The sequence below is a fragment of the Tauraco erythrolophus genome, chromosome 13 (genome assembly GCF_009769465.1).
Source record: "Tauraco erythrolophus isolate bTauEry1 chromosome 13, bTauEry1.pri, whole genome shotgun sequence".
NCBI classification, from domain to species: domain Eukaryota; kingdom Metazoa; phylum Chordata; class Aves; order Musophagiformes; family Musophagidae; genus Tauraco; species Tauraco erythrolophus.
Window position 1 is genome coordinate 5,122,472 of NC_141477.1, and position 26,818 is coordinate 5,149,289.

The following is a 26,818-nucleotide window of genomic DNA, read 5'->3' on the forward strand; positions in this document are numbered from 1 at the left end:
CAGTACATTTCTGGTTCTTAAAGGGGATAGAATCATAGAATGGTTTGAGTTGGAAGGGACCTCAAAGATCATCTGGTTCCAACCCCCCTGCCATGGGCAGGGAAACCCTCCACTACACCAGGTTGCCCAAAGCCTCATCCAACCTGGCCTTGAACACTTCCAGGGATGGGGCAGCCACCACTTCTCTGGGCAACCTGTGCCAGTGCCTCACCACCCTCTGAGTGAAAAATTTCTTCCTTATATCTAATCAAAATCTCCCCTCTTTCAGTTTAAATCCATTGCCCCTTGTCCTATCACTACACACCCTTGTAAAAAGCCCCTCTCCAGCTTTCCTGTAGGCCCCCTTTAGGTACTGGAAGGCTGCAATAAGATCACCTCAGAGCCTTCTCTTCTCCAGGCTGAACAGCCCCAACTCTCTCAGCCTGTCTTCATAGCAGAGGTGCTCCAGCCCTCAGATCATCTTTGTGGCCCTCCTCTGGACCCACTCCAGCAGCTTCATGTCCTTCTTGTGCTGGGGACTCCAGAGTTGAACTCAGCTACTAGAAACCTACTTCTGCTGACAGTTATTTCATCAGGTCAATGAGCGTTAGGTGTAATGTGGCAAATAAAATGGGTTTGAATTTGTAATTGTTTTGGTGGTATGAATGAAGTGCAAGTTTCTTTGAAAACTAGGAAATTACATGGAAAAAGAAAATTAAAAAAAAATCACTGAAAAATTAGAAAGTACTAGAAATACAGTTTCAGTGAAATAATCACTTCTATTTTTTATATTCATTATGAAATAATCACATTTCTCATCTGCCTAGAAAAGCACGAGCATGAATCAGGTTCACAGTGTGAACACCACTGAGGACAGCGGGGAAATGAGGAGCTCTGTATGCCCACTGTCTGCCGTGGAGGAATAAGGGATGGCAGGAGAACGGGTGTACATTTTTGCTGTGTAAGAACAGGCTACAGGCCCCTAGAAACCTGCCCTTTCTGTAGATGTTCTACTACTGCTACAAAAAAGTGTACTGAAAACATTTTACTCTTACTATTGTAGTACTAAAATGATTAGTGTCTGTGAATCGCTAAGAAACTACACTAATGGATAATGTAGAAAATTATTGGGAAGATTAATAATTAAATCTCCATCTGAAGTACAAGAAAAATCTTTGAAAAGTATATGGAAATATAGAGTATGGTTCTTTACGATAACCAAGAACAAAATACTGAAAAGCTCGTTGTTTAGTGAGCACTACCTTCTTCTGAAGTTTTTCAGAACTGGGAAATTTATCTTTACAGGCACATTGAGTCTCACACTATGAAAGTCTTGTAAGATGAACATAAGTTTGACAGCCATGTATTCTCTTGAACCTCTTTAGCATCCGATTAAGTCTAGTTCAGCATATGCTTACATGCATTAAATGACAGGTATTGTTTTCAACGGGATCTGGATCAATATTTTTGTAATACTTTTGTATTTTAAAAGGTAGTGTCTCAACTCAATGTGGTTTGTCAGAAGTGAGTAAGAGTAAGATCAGAGTTGGCCATTGATGGAAAATTCACAAATACTTGGTTTTAGTGAATTCTTAACACAGTTAACTTATTAATTTTTATTTTTTAAGTAAATAATATAACTTTTACTCTTTTAAAATTCATCAGATAATTACAAATTATTAGACCATTTCAACTTTCTAGACAATACTGATCATGGTCAACAGTTTAGTCAAAGATAAGGAAGGAGTGTTTGTCTTTTCTTTGTTTAAATTTTTGCATATCTAAAAGTAAGCATCAGGAATGGGCCCTTTTGTATTAGAAGAAAATTAGATGGCCAAGCAAGTAATAAACAGCTAATAATACTGTTTTTTTTGTGTTTGCAAGTCATGTTGTGTAATCATGTTTTTACAAACAGCCTTCCATTATTGTATGGTCCCCTTTTTCCATGGGCATGCCAGATTTATTTCTCTCTGAATACTTATCACACGGTGCTGCCTGACGTGTGGCAGTCTCTGATAGTGGATCAGACATGCTCAGAAAAAGCAGTTCTTCTAGTAATGACCAGTACAAATGATTGGAGCAGCTGGGTGGAAATCTGGGCTTCCACAGGAAATCCGACAGGCCTTGAGTGTATCCAAAGTGCTGAACATCTCCTGGCTGTGCCTTGGGAGGTTTGATGGTTTGGGAATGGTGGACCCACAGTGCATATAATGTATATGATAAAGTCCTATGATCTGGAACTCTCAGGGAATAAATTTGGTACCTTCGCATTGTGTTCTTCTCGGAGGAATATATCAAGTTTAAATAAATGTTTTTAAAAATGTTTCTGCCAAAGTTTTGAGAACTTTGAAACACAAGATATAAAAGTTTCCTCTTTTTGTTGTGGATATATGTTTAAAATTTATTGCATAAATTAACCTTTTTTTTTTCAGTTAGAAAACTGAAAAAATGTTTTAGCTTAACTGAGATATACCTTCATTTTATCTTCATTTTGTTTATGCAAAATGCTTTTAAAAACTTGTTGATTTGGAAAAAATAAAAATGTTCTGAAATACAGTTTTCTACTTCATTAACTCTAGTGATCTCTGAAACCTTCTTTGGGTTGTACAGAGTAACTACAGAGAAAGTGCCATTTCTTAACATGTTTGTACAGGTCAGGTCATAAATGCCTCTATCAGTTTGAGTCCTTCCATCATTTTGAGCTTTGAAACAGATTTATGTTGATGTCAGACAAATCCCATATATAAACTTTTTTGGCTTCTTGAGGTCAGGTGGAATAACAATGCAGGTTTACCTTCTTTGAGTATTTGTTGTCTTTAGGATTTGATTTTTCATTTTTAGGGAGAGCAATGAAAAGAAATGTCTGACTAACACTGGGGCTAATGACATGAAGACCAGTATCACAAACCTGGTTACTAGAAGGTAAAAGTGTGATGTAGTAGTTTCTCCTACCTTGTTTACTCGGTACCACGCAGCAGAATAACTTCCTCGTTTAGCATTTGAATAATTTCCTTCAAATGCTGATAGTCCAAACTTTTCTGCAAGATTATCCTGGGAAATAAATTCGCAGGGAGATAAAATGAAGAAAGTTAGGATGTTAAAATGCAGGAACGGTGGTGAATTTTGCGTGATCACTGACAGGAAAACAAGCCTGTCCCACAGCCCATCCAGCCTCATAAATAAAGCACAGACATCACAAATCATTTGCTGCTCTTTTCACCATCTCCCCCTTTTGTGTTCGTGTTTTTCAGCAGCCGTGTGCGCTATTAATCTGCATTTAGGTATGCGACTGGATGTCTGCTGTGTTCTTGTTAACAGATGCAGTCTTCAATTTGCTGGTTGGGATTGAGGCCTTTTAAAATGTCATCCTGTGTTTTAGCATTGCGTGCAACGTGTTTCTTCAATTTTGATTGAAAAGCTCACTTTACTGAGGAAGCACAAACCACCGCGTTTGTTATTTTTTTTTCCTTATTAGCACTCCTAAGCGTACTGCACGTTTGCCAGCAGCGCAGCCCTTATCGTACAGTGGAACTCCCTGATTGCCTGCTAAACTGTAAGGATCTTTCTGGTCGCCTTCATTACCGCATCAGCAAATTGCAGGCTGCTTGTTTGCTTCGTGCTTGACTAGGTCTGGGGCACTGCCAATACATTCCATCAAAAGAAACGGCGTTGTTCTACATGAAAGCCTCCGTCAGATGGAGTTTTGCAGGGGGGAGATTGTGGCCCGCGTGTCATCAACGCTAGTTGTGACATAGACAACTAGCGATACTGCTCGGTGGTGTGTACCACATGGTAGCATATTTAAAGTCCTATTTATTACTTTCAGGAAGAAATTAAAGCTGGTTGTGACTGTACGATGGTGGCGATAGGAGTGTTCGCCTTGACAAGTACCTGTGGGTTTCTGACCGAGATCTCCAGTGCACTGATCTCAGACACCCAACGTCGGTGCAAATCCAACCCATCATTGCTACTCCCTGCTTGCTCTCAGGACAGCCTAAACCTCAGACTCTCACATTCAGCTTGTCTTGAAAGAAACTAGAGTACCACTGGTTTTGCTGCCCTTCTTCTCAGGTATCCTAGCAGAGCATTATGGAAATTTCTGCCATTTCATATGGTTGATGGTGTAGATGGTACATCTGCACGTTGTGCTCTGGGCACGAGCAGAGTCTGTCTGTGCTCTGGGTCAGTAGCACCTATTCAGAAGAACACAGAGCCTGCACACAGGCTCTCGATGGTGTAAATACATCCTGAGATATTTTTCCGTGTCAGTGCTTCTAGCAAACAGTCACACTTTGATCCGTGGGGGAAATAGTCCCTGGGAGATAATCTGAATAGCAAAGCAAAGCAAAAATCAAACTGCTTTTTCTGTGCATCTTTGATGCACTAGAACTTAATTTACTTTATGCATAGAACTGCTTTAACTTTACCTGGAGGCAAGGTGCAATTTAGATTGCTGCTTTTTTTCTTTTTTAAAGAAATCCCATTATCAGTATTAAAGTGTTTCATGCCTATAAAACATAGGCTGTAGATTAACTGTTATTCCTTTTAATTTTTTTTTACTCAGTTTGAAACATGGGCTTCTATGACTTGTTTAGTTGAGATTCACCAAAATTAACAATTAATTTATTGCAAACCCTTTATTTATCAAGTGTTTTTTTTTAAATACTTTGCTAATATAAGTATGACTTACTCTATTCTGCAGGTAGATGTTAATGTTCTCATGTCTTTACATGGCAGAGACATAATAGGAATGTCCAAAGACGACTGCAGCTTAGTACAAAAGCTCATCTTGTTACACAGTTTAGGCATCTCAAAGTGAGTAGCAGTGATATATCTGTGATTTATCAGGGACAACTCTGATTTCCAAGTAAATAAAAGCCAGGGTATATACAAGCAGGTACATCAAACTAGATGTACAAATTAAATTGCAAGATTTATGTTCCCAAGTAAATTTTGACCTAATTTTTTTAAATGTCAGTTACTTGCTATTCCCATTTGCCTCACCAGGACAGGTTTTCAGTTTTCTAAAAATATAAGTGGGAATGTAGCTTTAAACACCTCATTCTGAAAAAGAAGCAAGATAAACAGTTTAAATCCTGGAATTAAGCTTGAATCTCTGATGTTCTGATTTGCGATATACCAAATGCTCTTATTAAAACTTCTAAGTCTGGCACAGTGACATTAATAGTGAGGGTTTAATTCTGAAACAAAGCTAATTTCTACCTACAATAAGTTATGTTCAGATCAAACTTTTTAAGTCAGCTCCTGTAGGTTTATATAATTTTTTGGTTCTATGATACTGGACAGAATTGGAGGATGCCCAATAGCAGCTGCCCATTAAGGTTTTGCTCTGCCGAATGCTGGTTTGTGTCTGTGCTGGGATTCTTTTATTTTCCCGAAATACTGTTGTCTAATAAGCAGAAGTCACTTTCTACCAGTCTAGATTTTAATTAGAGCATTTGTGTAATGCAGAATGCTTTTCTTTCTTAACTGCAAATCCATACAGGTTTTGTTAAATTCTGTTTTCCATGGGGCAGAGCTTAGAGGAAAGTAGCTGTTGCTTTCAAAAGGAGTTAATACTTTAGACAGCGGGGGCTCGGTACAGCAAGTGCATTAATATTTTCATCAATTCCAGCTAACTTACAGTATTTCACTGGTCAGATCTAATTTGTTTGATGAGACATCACTGAAAGATGTTATCTGTAGTGTAAGCTTAGGAATTGATTTTAACACATAATTCAAGGGCACTGTTTCATGCCTAGGGCAAGAAATACTATTTTTCTCTTCATTTCATTTGCTCTTTCATAATAGCTTACCTTTGCTAAACTATATCTACCAGATTTGGTTGTAGATTTGAAGAAGGAAAAAACCACAATAACAAAACCCCCTCAACTGTGTTTTTCTACTCAGACCACGCTGTAAAGTCATATTTGTTTCTTTTTTGCCAAGGTGTTTCAGAAGGCAGGAATATCTCAGGCAAATCAGATCTCAGTTTATATTTGTATTCAAAGCTACTGTGGTTAATTTGGTTATCTCATTCTTCAGTCATTAAAAGACCGAGGAGTTTTAACAATATTGTGAAATTCACATGTTAAACAGGCTCCACTGATACTCTCTCGATACACGCCTGTACACACACAAACACAGCAGTCACATCTTTAGGTAATATCCATTTAGTAGGAATCTTAAAGCTGAATCTTCAGCTCTCAGACTGAAATTCTTACATTAATTGGCTTTATAATTTCCCCTTTCTACCAGTTCTGTCTTGTGTGAGTCGAGACATCCTTCTGCTTTGAGAGCACTGTAGGTTTTATTAAGCATGTCCCAAGATGATGTGTATTTTCAACTGGTTTTGTTTGGTGCATGTTATTTTTTCCTTCCCTCTGTAATCGAGAATATACTGTGATGAGTCAGCTGAATACTTAAGGTACAAGAGAAATTTACTGCTGCATGCCTTTACCCTTATCACTCCAGCTCCCCTGGGTCGACAGACATAAATACATTGCCTTCTCTACAGCTGTCATTCTGACAGTCTGGGAAACGCTGACATTCAAAGTATTAAACCAAACCAGAGGTAGTTTTACATAGTGTCCATGAAAACTTCAGGTTTCAGACAATTCAAGCATGATTGACCTTGTATAATTTAAGATTTCTTTTCTTTTTTTCCCCAAGAGGGATTGACCATTTACTTTTTCCATAATTGCTGTTAACTCAGGTTTCGGTGCTTTCAATAGGTTGTAAGCAATGTTAAAATACTCTCCTTTAGTACACACTTCATCTGATACTGGACACAGGAATGGTTGGATCGCACTGGACATAGTCTCTTGTGAATCTCTATGATTCAGGTAATTAGCAAAGTCAAAATTTATCAGGGCAGAGCACTGACCAGAACAGCCAGTAGGGAACCTGGTCTATATCCATGATGATAACCCATCTTATCTTACTGCTTACAATAGGGGTTTAAGTCTCCCTGTCTTGTTGCTTTATTTTACTAGGAACAGGTTTCCCTTTACGTAGCCAATGTTGATTCTGTTTGTCCTCCTGCCTTGGTTTCAGAATATTCTTGAGCCTTTTTTTAAGCACAAATGTATGTTATAATCATTCTGCTAGTGATTCGTCTGTCACATTGCCAAATTCTTAAATGTGATTTAATGTCTAATAAATCATTAATTAATGAAGTAGTAGTAATGAATTTAGAACAAGGAACTCTTCCTGGTCAGATAAGTCTGAGTTGCCAAAAGCTTGTGGTCAACACTTTGGAAAGCCAGGTTCCACTCGTTCATACCAGTAGCACTCCCAGAGCGAGAACTTGTGTTTGCTCAAGTGTTAGGTCAAAGTATCATAGAATCATAGAATGGGTAGGGTTGGAAGGGACCTCAAAGATCATCTAGTTCCAGCTCCCCTGCCATGGGCAAGGACACCCTCCACTACACCAGGTTGCCCAAAGTCTCATCCAACCCGGCCTTGAAGTCACTTCTGTGTAACACGAAGCAGAGCTCCTTTTTTGGCTTAATGTCTTTGATATCTTCTCCGTCTTCCTCCAACACACAATAGTCTGATGTTTTTGGACATTATTATACTTTTTTTTTTTAATTACAGCAATAGAGTTGGTTATTGGACATGAGGATGTGTTCAGTGGTCTCTTCATGAGGTGGCTGCTGGAACACTTGCTCTGCAGATCTGTCTATACTACCCATGTAAAATCTGATTGCCTGTGACTGTAAGCAACTTGAATAATTGAAGAAATGAATGCTTCCAGTGCTTTGATTGTGCTTTTTAATTCAATCACTGCGTAGATCCAGTATTGTTTTCCAGTGTTCATTTCTCATTCAAGCAAAATTATCTGACTATTCATGTGAGGTTATGCACTGAATATATTTGATGCTGCTTATTCTAAGCATTGTCTGCTCAGGATTCAACACTTCCCTTTGACTGAAATTACCATTATAGGTGCTGTTGTCATAGTTCAAATTAATTTCCTGTTTAACAGGGATACTAACGAGCTGCAGTGACAAGAATAAGTGCAGTTGGAGTCTGCTCAGCTGAAAACTGAAAAGTAAATTGGTGGTCTTTTGATTTCTCAGTGTTATGGTCACCTTTCTTGTAGGAGAGGCTCTGTGAGTCTCCCTTTTTTTTTTTTTAAATATAATTTAGCTTTTATGTCATGGCACAGGTATATTTCCTTGAATGACATTTGACATGGATTGCATTCTGTCTTCTGCTGCTCAGTGGTACCCATATGTATTTCTATGCTGAGCAGCTGCACTCTTGAAGAAAATGGCTTAATTTATAGCAAAATTTAATCTGTCCGGATTTCAGATATTTCAGTGGAAGAGGGAGTTGACTCACCTTAATTTAAGAAAGAAAGGAAGAAAGAAAAAAAAAAAGGTAGGCTTCTTGAATCTGCTCTTAAATGGCAGCTCTAGTGCTCTGTGCCATTTGAGGATGAGCAGCTCTGGAAGAACTGAAGGACCTTTTGACCAGATATATGTGATCACCATTCTGAGCCCTTTGTCTAACAAGAACAATCGCAAGAACATAATTTTCTTTCTTAGATGAACACCTACCCCGATATTGATCAGAAGAGGAAAGATATTTCTCTTCATTATCACATCAGAGTTCAGAATCTTTAAACAGTGTTATTCTTCAGAAACCTTTTAATATATACCTGTTGCTATGTTAAGGAACTGGATTTGTAGAAGTCTCTGGAAGCTTTCTGTCTTGGTTCAGGCTCTTGCATTTTAGTCATATGTTCTTGCTATGCTTCAAACTGAGTAAGGGTAACACGAATTTCTCTTCATGAAAGCATATTCTGAGGACTCATTCTTAAAAGCTGAAGTTTTCAGAAATTAATCCTGAAAGCAAATTGCTTTAAAGAGAGTACTAAATTTGGGCATTTAAAAAAAAAAAAAAAAGCAAAACCACCATAGCATATAATGAGGAAAACAATAGTAGTATATTTCTACATGTCAAGTATTACATTTGTAATAAAAATTTACTATTACCAAAACCTTTTTCAAAACAGCATTCCATAAATTCTGATAATCATTTTGGGGCTGAATTGAATGTTCCAAGTTGGTTTTGTTCCTTTTTATGTTGTATACCAAGTAGCTGCAAGAAAGTTCCTATTCCACAGTACTTTAACAGGGTATTAGCTGCCATCATTTAAGAAAACAATTTAAAATACCATTCTAGAAAGGAACGAAGATCCTTGATGTGTTACAAGCAATCCCTAGGATTATGTTTGTGGTGTTTTCTCAGAACCTTCTGAGATCATCAAACCTTAAGATCAGGTCCTACAGCAACAAAGAATATCTGTGTTTTAATTTTTGCCTAAGCAATCTCATAACCCTTTGTCTTCCGAAAATGTCTCCTTTGAGATCAGTGTGTTTTGCTAGCGCTAAACAGACCGATTTTTTTTGTCGACTTTCTTTGCAACCACTGGAGCCAATCCACGTGGGTGGAGATGAGAGAGGAAACGTGCAAGTGAGCACCACTGTGGGACAGAACCGCTGGATCACGGAGGCATCTCTCAGCACGTGTCAGCCCATTTCCCAAAAGGCAGTTCATTACTTTGCCACCACCCTCACACAAACAATAAATAATGTGAAATTAGTCAGACAACAAACAGTTGAAAAGAAAAACAAACCATGCGAGCACCTGCAAAGGCGGACGGCCGTGCTTTGGCATACGTTGTGGAAAAGAACATTCCAAAGTACACCTAGCAGGACTAGGCTTAATGAGCAAATCGTCTTGACAAATTTCACCGCCTCTTCTGCTCATCTGCAAGCTTTCATCAGTATGAATTTCCTAATCTGAATTACCTGTTAAGTATTTCCTGCAGATAAATGTCAGCTTGTGAATTGCTCAGATGCTTGGTTTTTCTCATTACTAGCACTGTCGGATTGCCCACTTAGTGAGATGCTCCAAGTTTCTTACCCCCTAGGCAAAATACAGCTGCAAAGAGGTAAAGACCCCATACCAGAATTAAGTTGGTATCCAGAATTGTTACTTCTCTTTGCATATAGAAATAAAAGTCCGTGCCCAAAATGCTTGCATTCAGGTCTACCATTGAGTAAAGGAATTAAGGAAATGATGGCACGGTGATTCCCTTGTCAGGTTGATCCTGACTTGATGTAACACTTACACTCATGCTCATATAATGTTACAGAAGATATGCAGACATTTCTTTCACATTACTGAATTTCCCCCCAGGCATATGAGTAGAATTAGAGTGCTGGTCCTGGCATGATAGGGTGTTATCCCTTTTAGTTGTATTTCAGTCCTGGTATTTACAGAGAAAATTTACAGGGATTCAATTTCTATTCACCCTCTCTTATGAAGGTCGTTTGTTAAAAGTGAAAAAAGAATTGGAGGCATGTGCAGACAGTTGCCCTGGTGAGTCCTGATAAGGTGGCTGCAATGCCAGAAGAGTAGTGTCTGATGATGCTCCATTCTTTGTGTTGCTATTAAAAGAAATAATAGGTCAAGAATGGATATCTAATTATATTTCTGGTTTCCAGCTTTCTATCAACTCTTTCATTAGAGTTATGACAGGCCCAGTAACGTGTATTTCCTTTATATTTTAGCTCAAAAATAATCTTTCCACGCTGTTTCTAAATGGTCATTGCAAGAAAGTTTGTGGCTTTGGAAAGATAACTTTCCTGTATTAGAATCGACACATGCTGAAAGTTTGGAGTTGTGTCACCCACAAACGTAGATCACATCTCAATCCATTTTTCCATGGTGCAAGGGAGGTGTGACCTAGCAAGGGCATGTTGAGAAGGAATGCCATATGTGACATTGGGGTATTGGCTGGGAAAGAAGCAGATTTTTTTTCTTTTCATGTCCTATACCCCTGTCATTATCTGTGCACCCTCCTGCTGTTTTTTAAGGATGCTACTATTGTTCGCAAAGCAAATTAATTTTTCAAGTAGATTTTCAACTTTTATAGTATTGAGGTTAAGCGGTTTAGAAGATGAAGTAATGAAAACCCTGGACACCAATACTTATTTACTTATTGCAGAAACAAAAGAAATGAACTCAAGTTTATTCTGATGTTGTCTTACCTATAGATCAAAAGGTTGAAATGAGTCCTCCTTGATTGCTGCACAACGCTTTGGTGATGGAACTCCTTCGCTGCTGGAGTTTTGTCTCATTAGTTATACCAGCTCTTTTGCTGTAGTCTGTCAGGACAGCTTGAAAGGATATTGATTAAGGGCTTAACTCCCTTTTTATCACGGCCAATTATATTTTTTTTTGGCCAGGTGCTAGATTTCAAGACATTGCTTTTGGAGCAGCCTCTAACAAATAGAAGGATGATTGAACTTCAGTGAACTATTCATTACAAGTTCTGACTATCAGCTATCAAAAGTAGTATTCATAAAGAGTTTGAAAATGAACATTTTCCCGTTTTCTGAGACATCTGGTAAGAATTCAGACTTTACCTTCGTAGTGAGTACATGCTGCTTTTCATCTTCCCTTACTTGCACTGTTGCTTTTCAAAATTTGGAGAGGGATTCTGAACAGTAAACTGCAAAAATTTTGCTGTAGAATTGGCTCCAAAGGAGCCACTGTATTTCTGAGAGAGATGTTAAGAGCACACCTTTGAAAATAAGAGATGAAGAATTAACCAGGGTTAAAGGTCCTGATGTACTAATTGAGTATAATTATGTTTATACAAGCATCAGCACAATTACTTTTGCTTTTTGCTTTTTTAATAGTTTTTATGTGCATATAAAGTATTCATTGTAGTAAGATGCTAGTGTTTAAAGTTTTCTTGTTATTCCATGATAATTTTTTCTTTCTGAAGCTAAGCAGGTATTTATATTTGCATTTTATCATCTCAAATTACATAATATTTTAATTAATCTGGGAAGCATGCTCAAGCCAGGCTTTTTAGAAAGAAGGAACAACCCTAATTAACTTTGTAAGGAATGAGATCAATATTGTTCTTTTCCAGTTTCTCAATTCAATTTCTCCTTTCTATTTTCTGAAACAGAATTGATGTAGGTTATGGTCAGAGGTCTAATGAGGCAGTTTTCACAGTCGCTCAAGTGAGTAAGCATCTCTCCCAATTGTTCCCACAAACATTGTCTTCTTCACTGCCGCTGTTACAAGTTTGTTGCATCTGAAGTACAGAGGAGATTGCTTGGATTCTCTATAATTTTGCACTTAAAGTCCTCTTGCAGGCAAAAGAAAACGCAGCCTCTGTGCAAAACCAAGAATTTTTGTTAGTCTATTTGAAGTCTTGGTGATCTAAAGAATTATTATTAGTCTAGTTACAGTGACACACTTATAATTCAAACTATATACAGTTAAGTTTAATATATGCAAACTTTCTAGTATCTGCCCCTTTCTCAGGTGTTTATGTTACTTTTCCACTCTCACTGCTCAATAGCTTTGCTCTGGAGGGAGGTGAGAATATCTCAGTCATGAGTATTCGAGTCCTTCACCAGAAACGTGATGCTAATGTGAATTGTTTCTTCTTCCTCTCCCTTCAGTTCAGTTGGGGTCATCTTTATGTGTTTGCTAAATGTCCCACACCTTGCTTTTCATAAGACTGCTTAGGTGCAAATTTACAATTTACAGTGTCTTTTGGACACTTTTTTTTTTGGAGGGTACTTTTTCTTTGTTCTCTTTGTTAACCCTAGAAGTACTTTTGCCCAGCTCCCAGGGATGCATTCACCATGATGGGGTGGGGTTTTATAGCCCTGGAGCCTCTAGTGTCATTCTGTGCCTGTACTTTTAAGACCCCTACTGTCATCCCATCCCTATACTCCTCTATGCTGCATTTTATCTACAGTCATAGACCATTCATTAGACCGTAGAACAGCTGTAGGTATTGCTGTTTATTAGTTTGATATTCTTATATGCATATATATAAACCAGTAGCTACTTCCCCATATGAGAAGCGCGGAAACAACAGCACCTGTATTCCTGAGAAGTGCTGTTAGAAGCGAAGCAAACAGATGAGCAAAGCAAAGCACACCTCAGCCCCGCCAAGGCAAGCCTGGGCAAAGCCCGAGAGCACCTGAGCTCTGTGCTGCAGCTTAGCACAAAGCCTCTGGCCTCTTCCGGGCAATGGCAGCACCACGGTTGTTGAGCTACTCGGCTACGTAACAAAGAAAAAGTCTCGGTTAGTTACAGGTTTATTCTCTACTAGCGTACCACAAACTAAACCTTTCTTTTTTCTCTTTCACAACAGTCAGCTGAAACCTTTAGCTGCCTTTTTCACACCTAGCTTTTTGCAAACTTAACCTTGATGCACCAACAGTCCTCTCTCCCCAAGCTGGTACCTACATCTGCTATGCTTGTTTCATCACACCCTTTGTGCTAATTTTCTTTACCTGTGGATGGCTCCTGAAAGGTACCCAACAGTGAGATATCTGAATGCTGGAGAATGATAGTTGATCTCTCTTAATAATGAATAATGAGGTTAAAATGTATGTCTGTATATCTTCCTTGCATTCTTAAATGTTTTGGGCAGAGGCAACAGGGCTGTGTCTGGTGCAGATGTTGAGCACTTGAGCACACAAAGAGAAAATTCTGGGCTCCAAGTAATTTGCAATAAGCATGTGTAAGTAATTCCAAGTATTAAGTGTAACAGTGCTCACTCCCCCTGTGATTTTCAGCACCCATTTTTTCCTCCTCTTCCTTGATTGCTAATCAAATCACATACAGAAATATTTTCCTGATGAATCTCACTCAATCTGTGGACAGTCTTTCATATGTACTTCACTACCAAAACATGTAATTTGATCACTGTATGCCCATATAACATAATTCATATTTTCAGAAGCTTAAAAAAGTCTATCTTTGTGTCAAAAGGCTATATATCTCAGACGGCTGTTAAGTGGACTTGTCCCTCAAGCCTTAAGAAATAAATAGAATGCTGATTTGATACAGTTTTGAGCACAATTTAAATAACCACGATATCCTATTTTCTAAACCGTGTGCTGTCTTAAAGCTTTTCTGTGTTGATTTTCATGTTTAGGAATGTTATTGTGGGTTTTTGTAATTTTGCTTTTTTGTTTTTACTGAAACAAACAACAAAAAAAACCAAACACCAAACCAAAGAAGAAGAGAGAAGGGAGAGGAAAATAATTCTTCTTATACCTCTGAAACATTTTCCTTTTTTCATATGTTGTAGGCTTTCATGTATTTGTCCAAGCTCTCAAGGATTTTGTATGATAGATTAGACTGGGTCAGTGATTCTGAAAAAGCAAGATTTGAGGGAATAATGAGAACGTCCATGTGAACAGGACAGGGAACAAAAGCAGGCAGTTATTGCATTGCTGTGCCGGTACGCTGACAATAATGCCTGTGATTGCAGTAATGGACCCAAATGAATAATAAGCCTTTTTTTTGAGCAAGTTAAACTGTCAGCCTGTCCTCAAAATATTCTTCTGTCTTATTGAGTTAGCTGTAGCTCTTGAGAATCACCAGGTGCTATTTTTATGCTCTTACTGTGCAAGTAGAGATGTCACACCAGCTGGCTTTTTCCCCTGCTTGTAGCTCCTGTGCTTAGCCAAAGGTCAGTATGCGAAGATTTCTGCTTAACTTTGGAGTCTAATGTTTGACGCTGTGCTAAGGTAAATTATCCATTTAAGCACTGTCTGAAATGAGTTGTCTTTTGTTCACAATGGTCTGATTTGAGCCACAGTATATAATAAATAATGAATGCAAAAGAGAGCTTGCAGTTCAGTCACAAATTATTATTTGCAGAATTACTGCTGACCTCCTTAGCACTTAACGAGTGGCAGACCAGCTCTCAAAGTATTTAGGAGATTGCTTAATGAAGATTCATTTATTAAGATGTATGGATGGCCAATATACTGATGGTTATGTTAGTTTTAGGATTGAATCAGAGTGTGAGCAACCTTTGTGTAACTGAGGAATGAAAAGCAGAAGCAGCTAACTACTTTGAGCAACTTTGGAGTTATAAGTTTTTTGATTCGTCTACTCTTTGTATTAAGAGGTAGCTGATTCTTTGTCTTCTTTAAAAGCTTTCTTTTCTTCTTTAAAGAAAATATACTTTGTTATATGATATTTTTAAAAGCAGGATTTTGTATGATACTGCTTTATGCTATTCCACAATTCAGTATTACACTTTCATTACCTATTGTAAAGCCTCGTGTAATTCCATCCACACAGACATATGTAGTCTGCTCCAAGCTTTGTGGTTTTGACAGACAAATTATATAGGTATGTCAAAAGTATAAACACAGTATAAACACGGTAGAGAAACAGAATGCCTAAAATATACTTTATTCATAGACATAGACCATTCTGTCACCTAATCAGGGAAGATAAATGTCTCTTTGAACTTCAGCAATTTATAGGTATAAATTAAGGTTGTGTTGTGCCCCACCTCCATTTCTAAATCTCATTTGTTTTCTTACCAAAAATCACCTAAAGTGTAAGAGATAAATACATACACATTGTTTAGGAATGACATATTTTTTTCTTTCTGCTACAGTCATTCTTGGTGTGCAGTCATCTTCTTTCACGCCCTTTCTCCTCCTGGGAGAGACAAGGGAATATGCTTGGTTCAGATGGAGCAACTTAAAAACATCTCCAGGTGTAACCCAGGTCCTGTGAAAAAAAGAACCTGGGGTCTCCTGTGGGATCCACGGCGGGCGTGGTGCCCTCCTGATGCACTGCTGGATCTCCAGCCTCATGGCTTCTGTTTTATGGTGACACTGCTTCTGCATCGTAGCATTTTTATTGTACACGGAAGAATCAACCTTCCTTGCAAAATACCCAAGGGTGAGGGAGTGTGCTTGTGTGGCAAATAGTGCTATACATGCCAGATTATAGCCACAATTCCAGCCTTGAAAGATTTTGTGTATATGTCTGTAGGGATTTACTGGATTCATGTATGACTGAAATACTACTGGCAAAGTAGTGGCTAAAAGCAGTGAGTCTGTGTTTAGCTGTCAGCGGCTGGAACCCCACTTCGGAGGGATGGGTGTGAGTATTGACCTGAAGAACAACAAACTTTTAATTTATTCTGATGGCAGAATACTACTATACAAAGACGGTAATGTGTTTTAACTGTAAAGAAAGAGTGGATTTGGTGTTTTGTGGTTTCGGGGTTTTTTAAATCATTTTAACGAATGATGTAAAGCTGAAGTAAAGTATGCTTTGAATTTTGGATTTTCAGGATTTCTTCTGTTCCCAAGTTTTGCTTCAGAAGCTCAGTATTGTTGTTCAGTGGCTTCGGATGTATCTTCCTCGGGTCGGAAAATTGGATTTTGCCTGAATTTCCCTTCTGATAAACTCAAATCAACAAACAAGCAAACCCACAAACAAAAGAAAGAAACAACCAACCACCCAAAAGAACTCAGACGTCCAATGCTTTATTTTCATGGATGGGAAAACAGTCATTGATTGTTTTACTCAAGTTTTAAGCTAGCTTGGATAACCCAAATCATTACACTTAAAATATAAGTTGCAATAATTGAACCTTCTGCCTTTGGTAGGGGTATCTCAGTGGGAACCTTTGTCAGACGTTAACATGCACTGAGGAGACATTGACTGTTTCAACTTTCCATTTCTGAAGTTAATTGTCTGGTCCTCTCTCACCTCCGTAAATCGATCACGTTTTCAGCTTTTTCTGCAAACAAGCACACTTACAGCACTGGTGGAAGGTAAGGTAGCATGATGTAGAGCCTGTGCTGGATTTCCAAGCTGCAAACCAGACTCATTAGAGAGAAAATCTACCGTACGCTTTCTTGTCAAGTAACAAGTATCACAAGTATTTTAGTTGGAGTCTTCTAATTCCATGACATCCCTTTGAAGAAAGCCAAAGCAGGGAGGTAAATGCACGTTATCCTGTCTGGGTGGTGTGGCACTCTGACCATGAGACAAGAACAGTCTGGAGGTGATAATCAGCCATCATTAACAGCAGAATTTGACCATTTGATTACTTTTAATGAGCTGAGCATTTTGCGATTTAAAGTGAAATAAGTCTCACAAATGACCTTTCACCTGGGAAGAGATCCTTTTAAAAGACAAAAAGAAAAATCCATTTGCATTAAGTTACAGGATCTCTGCCAACTGTGATTGAAAGTATGTCTAAAATCAATTTGGTTTTCAGTATTTTTCAGTCACTGAAACTATCAGAAAACCAAACTCATTAGTTGTTTTCACAGGAACTATTAAGAGTCTCCTCAAAACAGTTTAGAAGTCAAATTACATACAATAATATAATTATTTTGAATGAACGAAACAGTAAAAATCTGAGGACACAATCTCTTCAGCCATCTGGAAATTAGCTGGATCCCTTCTGGTTCCAGTTTCGAACTTAACCACAAGATCACTAAACATTTCCAGAAATTACCCCAGAACAAGCAAATCGTAAAGAAATTAAAAAAGAATAGAGTTTATTTTTTGTTCCGTGTGCTCTCTTGGGGGGACTATTTTTGTTTTAAAGGCCTTAAAACGTCCAAACAACTGGTTAGTCCGTGTGCTGCTTGTGGCGAGATGAAAAAGGCCGCGGCGTAAGCGAGGAAGCGCTGGTGCGAGAGCTGATGTGGTCTCCAAGAGCCCGTTGAGTAAATCCCACCCGGCAGCGTGACTCCACGGCGGCCTCGTGCATGCACGGGGGGTGGATTAGTTCTTTGCCGCTGCGTTCTTATCCCGGAGGCAGCCGGGGCTCCCAGCTGGCCTGTTGCTAAGGGAAGGTGGGGCACAAGGATTTAGCAGAAGCTTTTGCACGGGTTGGTGTTTAAAATGAAGCGGAATGTCCGGGTACCTATGCAATAATTCAATTTAAACATATAGTCTGCTATGGTAAATTTGGTGTTACCGCTTTCGCCGTTGCTGGTTTTCAATACGTCAGTTGCTTATTTGAGAGTGTTTGTGTCTGGAGCTGGAGCAGAGTGCTTGTAAGGACGGAAGCTCGGACAAAAGCGGACCTTTACAGATGGATGTGTTAGTTGGGGATATAATGCCTTTTGGCCAATTTTGATTTGCATCGATTCGCCTGTGGTTTTGTTTGATTACCTCCAGGCTGCTATTAGAAATGTGGGCTTTCCTGTTTGATCCCCAATTAGGCTTTTACCGAGATGTCCTATTGATACACGCCACTCGCTTCTCCTCTGGCCTCCTGCTGAATATAGCTCCCTTCCTCTCTGCCTTTGGAACTTGGAAAATTAAATGGAAAACATTTGGAGTCGGCCTGGAGCTGAACAGAGCTCTGGTGTTTGTCTGAGTTTCCAAAATGAATAACAACAAAACATTTCAGCAGTCATTTAATATGATAAAGCTTCATGAAACTTCTGGGCTAGCATTCCTGAAGAAACTCTTTAATGCTGCTCTGTAGCAGGGCTTTGGTTAGAGAGAGTCTGCTGGAAAAAAGATTATGGTTGTTTTCTGTCGAATGTTATTTCTTCTGATGTTTTGATGTAAATTGTGTCAGTGTTGAAGTGCAAGATGGATGTAGCAAAATCACTGAAATTTTCTCTGCTAATGTGTCTTTTGTGAAGGGAAACTTAAAATTTGAAACAACGTCCACTTTTCCTCTAAGGATGTCTGGGTTTGCTGGTGATGGCTTGTTGGGACTCAAGATTTAGCCTTGTTTTGTGTACCTTCAAACTGGTCACTGTTACCATGTCTTAGATTATGAGTCTGGATTTTATTGGGGCTTTTAGCATGCACTTCACCCAACAGTTCTTAGGAGGGAGGTAGGGCTGGGGGAGAAGTGCTTCAGGGAGTTTTGGATCAAGTCTGCCGTATGTAGGTAATGCATCTGTCACGGGCATGGTGGTACTACCTTGAAGCATTTTAAAAGTCTGAGCAGATTGTGAGATTGACTTAAATGCTAAAAGGAGCGCTCATGCTTCTAATCTAAATTCTGCATTATATTGCAGAGCTGGTAAGTTATCGGACACGACAGATTTCAGGCTCCGTGCTCAGAGCTCCTCCCAAAGCTCAGACTATTCTCGTGGAACAAGTGGCAAACGCTGGCAGGAGCACTGCTGTCAATGCAGCTTCAGAACAAGAAAAAGACGCATTTAAAAGTGATGGCAGATAATTGTAGTGACTCAATCTTAAGCCTCATGAACCTGTAGAGCTTTTAAGCAGGAACTTTGCTAGTAGAGGCAGTCTGTCCTTAACCGTGTATTTCTCAGCTCTAATTTGAAGATTTCCATTAATGAACTGATCTGTTACTCACAGATGGAATATCTGGCAGAATTCATCTTCTGCAGTCACCAGTTTTTCAGTCTTGTTAGAGCAGATAAGATCATTATTGTTCTCTCACTTGCTCACAGAGGTTTAGTGTTAGATGATTTTACTAATGGCATTTTCTAATCCATATGGTTCCATTGAAACAGACTGCATTAGCACTCACTTCAGTGAATTCCCACTAGTATTGGCCAAGCTAGTCAGAAAACAGTTTTTATTGAGTCATTTTCTTTTGGGTTTGTGGTGTATTGTCTGGCTTTGACATGGTTTTAAATGATGCTGTATGTACTTGTATTTATATGCATTATAATATGCACATGCATAATTCTCTATTTCAGGCTGTCTGTGATAGTTTATTGGAATGTAAATACCTTTTTTTGGGGTATATTTTGAGAGAGAAGAGCTTTTTCTCTGAGGAGGCATGCTAGATGGAGAACAAGAAATGTAATTACAATTTGTGTAACAGTGTCCCTTCCATCCAGGACTCCTGATTTCATTTTTGGATTCTGCCATTGACTTAGCCTAACCTTCAGTCACGAGAATCAAGAGGGCATAGCCATCTGTGCTTTGGTTTGCTGATTTGTAAACTGTTTTAATAACTGTCTTTTCTATTCTGTTATTCTGAAATGGAATTCATCTTTCAAAAGCCCATTCAAGTAAAGAATGATATATATGTGCAAAGTACTATTACACTATAGGCTGTTTTTCACGTTTCTAACATCTATTGTCAGTCTGTGGCGGTTATTGTGCGTTTGTATTGCTGGGAGAAGGAGATTTACTGAAATGCAAAACCCACGGGATGCAAAAATGCTCCATGTCTACCTAGCAAGTGTAAGAGTCCGTCACTGATAAGGAACTTTGCAGAGTTATGCTGATAGGGCGATGCACTTGGGGAGTGACAGGCAAATTATTGATTGGAGCTGGAGAGTCATCTTCTTGTAGCTGTTGTTTGTCTTCTCTTTCTTCTGTGAATCTCTGGGGAGTCAGTTGGGAATTAGACTGTAGTCTGTACCAAGAGTGGATTTATAGTCTTTAACTCTGGGAAAAAAAAAAAAGGGATATATCTTTTGAGGCAGGGATGTAAACAATTAGAGAAGGCGAATTTGTTGGCTGTTACAGTGAGCCAGCACAAGGGCAAATAGCACAAGAGGAAATGATTTCCTCCCAACTAAGGGAATGACTTCCACAGCTGCTCAATCTCTTTCATCAGAGACTCTCTGCATTAGTTATTATTTCTGTTACGAAATAAATGAATGTATCATGGTTCCGAGTCTCAAAGGCAATTCTAGGGATGTAGGCGAAAGGGACGAAGTGTTGCTCTGGATCCCTTTTGTTTCACTGCTCATGATGCATTTAGTATCTTGCCACCTTGCTTCACAAGCACTGCCTGAAATCTGTGCTGATTTTTGATTGTGTTCGTTTGAGTTGTGACAGTACATTTCTTTAGTAAATATATCCCTGTCTGTGCATCAGCTACCTACGGCAACACAGCCCAAGTCTTTTGAACTTCTGGGAAGAGTCAGCTGGTGTGCTTCAGGCTGCTGCTTCACTTCTGGTTTCCCCAGTAAACTGCTTTGAAACCAAAGCAATGCTGCCAGCCTTCTTTCAAACAATGAGCCTGCCTCAACAGTTTAATATTCTACTGAATCTCAGACACGCGTTAGTTTTTTGGAGAGGGAGTGGTTGTTTTTTGTAAGAAATTATATTTTTGTTGGTTTTGATACACTAGACTGAGATCAAAGTCACTTTAGTTTGTGTTCTGCACAAAGGTCTGAATCCAGTGTTCTGGAAGTGAAGATTCATCTCCTTGTGGCTTTGATTTCCCCCTTGCAAATACCATGTTTATATATTTTCTTTGTTATGTATCTCTAAGTGTTTAAAAGTCTTATACAATACAGGTAGTATTTCTACTGCTGAATCAACTACGACCAGTTCTGCAGCCATTCCTCCCCTTTCCATCACCTCTCCTGCATTCACCCAGCTTCTGCATAAAGGGATTTTTAAACAGCGTGGGCAATTAGCTGTAAAAGTAGCTACAGATATTTTTGATTCCTCAACACCATATAAAGCTGCCAGAAGACTGTAGAATTCACTCCATTAAAGGCAGTTGCTGAAGTTCATGACCTGCCTTGATTTCTGGCTACTAATGAAAATACATTTCCAAGTCTATTGAAATGGAAGCTGTTTAACAATAAGCATTTACCTTCCTTTAATTCATCACCAAGAACCAGTATGATTTTAAATAAAGTAAGATTCTTTTTAAAATTATGATTAGTCCCTAGTGTACAAAAGGGTCGTGAAAGTGTTTAATTAGGCAACAACAAAACGCACAAAATGAGCAAAGCTGATTCTGTAGATATCTGATGATCACACTGAGATATAATTGAAGTAGAGAAGCCTGTTCCTTCTAATAGTTTGAGTGCCTTGCACACCCACTGCATGCACTGAGTACAATAAAATGTTCTATCACACATTCTCTTCATCAAACCCATATATGATCCATACTCCTGCAATAATAGCAGGGATAATTAATTCTGGCTTAAGTATTTAGAAAATTATTAAGTGCTGCAATTACAGGCTTTCCAAATGGCAGTATTTAGAAGCAAGAAGCTATTCTCTACACTCTCCCCCTCCCATATCTAAGTGCACTGAAAAACTTCAATTCAGCAACATAAGGAAAAAGCCCCTGCAGGAATGCATTTTAATGTAGTATTAATTGGGTAAAGGAAGAACATAGCTCAGTGTTGTGGTTTAACCCCAGCCAGGAACTGAGCCCCACACAACTGCTCGCTCACTCCCGCCTGGAGGGATGGGGGACAGGATGAGAAGAGTCTGGGAAAGACAAAACGCCATCACTTCGAACATCCCCCCCTTCCTCCTTCTTCCTTCAGCTTTATATGCTGAGCATGACGTCATATGGTATGGAACATCCCTGTGGTCAGTTGGGGTCAGCTGTCCCAGCTGGGTCCCCTCCCATCTCCTTGTGCACCCCCAGCCTCCTCGCTGGTGGGGTGGGGTGAGGAGCAGAAAAGGCCCCGACTCTGTGTGAGCCCTGCTCAGCAGTAATGGAAACATCCCTGGGTTGTCAACACTGCTTCCAGCACAAATCCCAAACACAGCCCCATACCAGCTACTGAGAAGAAAATGAACTCCATCCCAGTCAAAACCAGCACTCTCAGGAACACAGAGGGTGCATTTAGAACAGGGCAAATAATCTGAAATACAAGTTTGATGAATTCCCTTCATCTGTGCTGTGGTTGCTGCAGCACTTTTGTTTATATTGATCTGAACGGCATGGAAATTTTCTTTCATCTGTCATTTACATTCATTTTACCTCTTGCAATTGCCTCTGCCAGCTTACATGCTTGTTTTCTGGTGAATCTATTAATAAGATTTCCAGTACATCAAAAGAATTTCTTTTATGCAAAGGTAGAATATATGCCTAAGGTGTAGGAGGGTTCCTAGCTTCAATTTTACCTACTAAAAGTTATTAATGAGTTCTGTGAAGTAAAAAAAAAAAAAAGAAAAGGATAATGCTAATTGCATGCTGTAGATTTTCCTCCATTGCTTACTCATTTAGTTGGTGAATTGCAGAATAGAATATTTATACAGTGGCTTTCTTCTGATTGCAATATGCCTCCTGAATTGACAAAAATAGGACCAAAGGTCAAATTAATTAAAAACAGTAGGAGAAAGAACATAATTAATACTGCAAGGTTGTATTTACACGTTTTGCCTTGAAAATATGTGAAATGCATTTTGTTGTGTGCAAAGCACAGACACTGTATGCCAATGAAAATAAGAAAACACTAAGAAATATCTTTAAAAGTACAATTAAATTGAAATCTTTAGTCAGGAAAATTGGCGCATAAAGATGGTTTCAGGGTGAGCAGCCCAGACGGTTACCAGGGGTGCTCAATACTGTGACTGACACAGGAACGATGTCCATGGGCCTGTGCGTGTAGCCATGTGTGGAAGATACCTGTGCCCATCGTGTCTCCCTGTTACCCGCAGGACTTACCCCAGCTCTGCTGACTTTACTGTTTTTACCCTTCCGCACGCACGTTTTTCCTGCTGTTTTATTTTGTAGATTGGATATCTACAGCAATTTGCTTCCCCTGAGCAGTAAGAGCACAGTGCAGACCCGCAGCCTTGCATTTATTCTTGCATGACTGCATGTTGCAAGGGATTTCTGCGCCATCAGGCTTTTCTGGATCAACCAGAGCAAGCAGTCGCCTTCCCTGATCATCTCCTTGGTGTCAGAGTTGCACGAGTATTGCAGGTTTAGAGGTTGCAAGGTCGGTGTGGCTCATACGGAGGATGATATTTACCTCCGATTTAGATGAGCTTTACATGGAATTTGAATAGTCCTGGAGTAAAGATGGTAGCAGTGCCAATCTTCTGGGTGGCAGGAGAGGAAACAAAAGCAGGCACTGAATGCACTCAGAGCTGCAGAAGCGGCACTCGCTGTGCCTTGGGCTATCCCTCCCCAGCCCCTTGCATTTCCCAGCTCTTTGGGGCACGTTTCCTTGGGCGTCTTTCCAAAGGTGCAGGGGCTTGGATGCGGGATTATGCTATTTGGAAGTATGCAATGATGCTATTTTTGGTAAGCAAAGCATCAGTGTGCTCGGCGCTGCTGGTGGAGGCGCGGTGGGCTCTGCGGGCTGTGCCACTGGCAGCCCTGGGAGGGAGAGTTGCCTTTGGGGCTCGCTGGAAGTGCCCAGTCTTCACTTTTGCTAACTTCTCTGCTATGTCCCCTTGGTGTTTTAGATGTTTTTTGCATTAGTACCTTTCTCTTGACTCCTCGAGTTACTAAGTAAACAACTTCAACTCTGTCTGGGTTTCTACTTAGTGTGCATGGCTCAAGTTCACCTGTTTTCTCGCTCACCTCCGTAACTGCTTGTCAGGAAAGCAACCCAAGGTCACAGATCTGTGCTTCAGAAAGGCAGGTCCCTGGTGGCAGACGCCTGAACCTCACAAAACTGGACCTTGACTTACAGCTCCCTCCAGCAGCCACGCTCTCATTGTGATTCCGGAGCACAAATCCCGTGGCTGCGGGTCGGGGCTGGGTTGGGATCGGGGCAGCTGCAGCCGAGCAGGTCACTGCTCACGGTGGCACACAGCTGCTCTCAGCTTGCTTTGGGAGCAAGAGACCTTCCACATGCTTCAGCTGGAGTCTCTGTTCCCCTTGCCCAGAACTGCGTTATTTCTTCATGCGGACTGACATCCGCTGCGTTACTTCAGCCATTTGTATTGTCTGTTGTGCTCCGTGAAGAAGGATGAGTAAGTAATCTTAATAGTCCCAAAGAATGGCTGCACTGCGTATGAAAATAAGCTAGAAAGATTTAAGGAACAAAGGAAGGCTAATGGCTTTATATTTTGCTTTGCTGAAATTACACAAGTGGTGAATTCTGAAATTCAGTTATGTATTCTGATTATCTGCAAGGACAATTGCAGAGACATCGCTCTATAGGAGCGAAGGATGGTATCAATGACACAATACAGCATTTCAATCTGTAAAATTTTTCCCATTTACAAATAGGTGTTGCAGAATTCCATTTAAGAATGCATTAGTCGCATGTACCTCAATTCACTTTAGTAATTTTGAATATTTCGTGTATTCTACTGTAAATAACTTTTAAAAACTTATTCATTATCACACTGATAGTATAAACTGTGAAAATAATGATGCAAATGGGGGATTTCTGTCTTTAATCAAATAAAATGTAATGCTTTTTCTTGAAACAACTTGGAGAGAAAAACGGATATTTCAAATACATGAAATAAAAACAAAGTATTGCAGCAGTGTTCACTGTGGCATTTATCACACAGCATCTTTCCTGTTTACAGTAACAGAAGATTGAAACAAAGCAAAGTGTTCCAGTCAAAAATTCCTTTATTTCAGTATATGGAATAACTTATCATATTCAGATTAAAACTTTTATCTGGCGATTGGAAAGGCAGTTTCAAGATACGTGTTTCAAACCTGGAAGTTTTCTTGGATTCTCCTCAGTGGTACCTCTTCTGGTGAAAGTTTTCTTGATCCAGGGAAAATTGTCCTGGATCACTGGAGTCCACTAAAGAGCGCACTGCTGATAAAAGTTACCATACTCAAATGCTAGAATTTCACTTTGTAGAAAGCAAACACAGCATGAACTGCATCACTGGTTGTAAATTTTGGCCTGCAGCTTTATTTTACACAGGCTGGCAGGTTTTTTTTTTCCGTTCTCTTGTGTCTGTCATAACCATTTCACCTAAAGGTGGATTAATTATAATTGCCATGAGAATGTACTTTAGATAGGTGACCTCAGATGGCAAACACACTGTACATTTAAGATTAAGAATGAGTAATCTGGGTGGTTAAAGGATATTTGCTAAAGGCCAAAAAGATAAATGTTGCAAGCAAATACTGATACAGAGAGCAGAAAAGAGAATGCTTTCTCTGCTCTTTCAGTAAGTCTTAAGTTTCCTTAGAGCTCATTTTGGTTTCGTCTATTCTTTCTCTTCTCCAAAAGGAGCAAGATGCTTTTTTTGACAGCTGCGTAAAATGTTACTTTTATCCTTCTATTTTAGCTACCATCAGTTCCCATTCTAGCTAATCAAACATTTGATATCAACATTATAGATTTGCTGCTATAACAAATTGAATGCTGTTATAACAAAGGTGTGCTGTCATAACAAATGTAGTGACACAGTGACATGCTGAAGAGCTGCTTTTCTACTCACTTCAAAAGTCCCTTAACTTTTAATTTGTTTTTGTTTTTTTTTTTTTAATTTTTGTGTTGACTCTTCTTAGTGAGATATCACAGAAAATCTGCTTCTTTACTATATCAGGGTGCAGCAAGGGCTGGCTGCTCCTTGGAGGCCAAGAGCAATGGTGGCCCCCAAGGCTTTTGAGGGCTATCAAAATTGGTGGAAATGTAGTCTAGAAACCTCTGGTTCTAAAAATATGGGGCTTTTTTCTAGAAGAAATTGGGGAGGTCAGTCTGTTTTTCTTTCTCTTTATTCAAGAGGTACCTCAGCCTCTCCAGGTTCTAAGCTTATACCGCAGACTTGTTCTCTGCCATGATTTGTGTACCTCTCTTTCTAACCATAGCAAAGCGAGTTCACATTTGACAAGTACGTGTGTGACTATTGAACCTGAGGTTATTCCATGTCTGCATTACATACGAACTGCTTGATAATCTTCCCACTCAAATATCCTATCCACACCTGAAAGAAAAAATTCTGTGGAGCTAAGATTTATTTTATAGGGTGAAATACAACTGAGGTGATGCATAAGTACTTGTACTAGAGTATTTTAGAATACTCATTAAGCGTGTCTTACTTAAAGAATGTTAAGTTTTTCTTCTGACTTCAGTGCACTTTCAACCCAAAGAATCAAAATTAGATCCAAGTCCCTTTTTCTGGGAAACACTAATAAGAATAGCTCCGTTTGTTGGCTGGAAAGGCTGAAGGCACACTCTCAAGCCTCTCCAAGTGAATGCTTGTGAGGGCTCATGAAGTTATACGCATGTGTATTGCTTCAGAAAGATTTGACCTTTAAATGAAAAACTGAACAGAAAAAAATTGCAAATGGGATTGAATCAGGTTCTTGAGATTTCTTCCAGGTCTCTATAGCTCTAATAACCTCATCATGTTCGAA

General features: G+C 39.3%; 1 protein-coding gene across 1 annotated transcript in view; it reads left to right on the top strand.

Annotated features, from left to right (window-relative positions):
* The window catches only part of PCDH11X (protocadherin 11 X-linked), a 316,876-nt gene that overhangs the window by 282,447 nt on the left and 7,611 nt on the right, over positions 1–26,818 (top strand). The gene's annotated exons all lie outside the window — the stretch shown is intronic.